This window comes from Meriones unguiculatus, chromosome X (assembly GCF_030254825.1).
Source record: "Meriones unguiculatus strain TT.TT164.6M chromosome X, Bangor_MerUng_6.1, whole genome shotgun sequence".
NCBI lineage: Eukaryota > Metazoa > Chordata > Mammalia > Rodentia > Muridae > Meriones > Meriones unguiculatus.
Window position 1 is genome coordinate 3,391,082 of NC_083369.1, and position 1,959 is coordinate 3,393,040.

At 39.3% G+C, this 1,959-nt stretch overlaps 1 pseudogene; it reads left to right on the plus strand.

Moving 5' to 3' along the window:
• Nucleotides 1-713: 713 nt before the first annotated feature.
• On the plus strand, nucleotides 714-1,590 carry LOC110543231 (replication factor C subunit 3-like; annotated as a pseudogene).
• The last annotated feature ends 369 nt before the right edge of the window (nucleotides 1,591-1,959 follow it).

A 1,959-nucleotide genomic window follows, 5' to 3' on the forward strand; every position in this document is an offset into this window, starting at 1 on the left:
GGGACGTCTGGGTTGTTTCCAGCTTCTGGCTATTACAAATAGAGCTGCTATGAACATGTTTGAGCAAATGTCCTTGTTGTATTGTTAAGCATATTTTTGATATATGCCTAGGAGTCGTATAGCTGGATCTTGAGGAAGCACTATTCCCAATTTTCTGAGAAAGCACCAGATTAATTTCTACAGGAACTGTAAAAGGAGACCAACAAAACAAAACAAAACAAAACAAAACAAAACAAAAAAATACTGAGCCCTGGTGGCCCTGAAGAGGCTGATACACCAACCAAACCAATGCATGGGGAGGACCTAAAACCTGATTCAGATGTAGCCCATAGACTCAGTCTCAAAGTGGATTCCCTAATAAAGGGATCAGGAGCTTTCTCTGGAATGAACTCAGTGACAGGCTCTCTGATTACATACCCCTGTGCAGCCTTGCCAGGCCACAGAAGAAGACAAGGCAACCAATCCTTATGAAACCTGATAGGCTATGTACAAATAGAAGGGGAGGAAGACCTCACTTATACATGGACTAGGAGAGGGGCATAGAGGGAGAAGAGAGAGGAAGGTTGGGATTGGGAGGAGACAAGGGAAAGACACAGTCCGGATACAAATGGAATAAATTGTGATAAATAATAATAATAATAATAATAATAAATAAAAGAAAAATGTAAAAGAATTCTCTGTTGCACAACTGTGCTGCTTACTGCTTGTGTGGAGACTTTCCTCATCTCTTAGTCCATGGGCTATTAGGTGCTAAAAATTAGACAAGAATTATGTGTGTCCTAGGCAAACTTTACAGTGTTTGGGTAGAAAAATTGAGAATTGAACATTAAAGTATCACAACTCCATCTAGAATAAATAAATAAATAAATAAATAAATAAATAAATAAATAAAATTGAAATCAACACCATATCCATTGCCTACCACCTTGAAATTAATCCCAGTGATGTGGGGAGCAGGTTGTAATTCAGGAGATGCTGAAGACAATAGCACAGTCACAATAGCTTGAAATCAGCTCACAAAGAGATTTCAAAGGCTGATCCTGTGCTATAACTCCAAGTCTGAGGTGATATTCCCAATGCATAATTGGTGCCTGGCATTTTGTGTACCAGCTCCCAGCATTGAAGTGATGTCCATGGTGTTGTTCATTGTCCGCAAGAAGGAAGGTCTGGCTCTTTTGTTGAAACTGGCTCTTACGCTGCCCTAGAAGTCCTTTAGAAACCTCAGAAAAGCATTTACTTATGTGTGAAGGCTGCAGAGCAATGCCCTTTTCCAGAAGACCAAGAGGTCTCTGAGACAGACTCAGGGGTGTAATCTGACAGAAACTACAAATGCCATTGTCAACCAGGATATCACAAAGGCTTCTTGAAGTCCGCGGAAGGTTTTATGAGCTTCTAATTCACTTTATTTGTCCTAAGATAATACTGAAGTGCCTACTTTCTGAATTCTTTCAAAACTGTGACAGGCAGCTGAAGTTGGAAGTGGTGCAAATTGCAGCCTACTATGAATGTCAACTACAGCTGGGCACCAAAGCCATTTGTCAGAAGTTCATGGAGGACAGAATGAATGGAAGGTATGATGTTCTGAGTTAGCCAATAGCTCTTCCACAAACTTCAGAGACTGGGTTTATGTAAATTGGGGCTGCGGCTGTGGGTAAAATAAACTAGCTTTACTTACAAAAAAAAAAAAAAAAAGATTTCTCTGTTTAGTTTTGTGTCCCATTTTTTTAATTGGGTTATTTTGTCTATTTGTGTATGATTTCTTAAGTTCATTATATATCTTGGGTATTAACCCTTTGTTGGATGTAGGATTGGTGAAGATCTTTTCCCAATCTATAGACTGTCTTTTCATTCTATTGACAGTGTCCTTCGCCTTATATATTTTCAGTTTCAAGAAGCTCCATTCATTAATTGTTGATCTTAGAGCCTGAGCTGTTCAGGAAGTTGTCTCCTCTGACAATG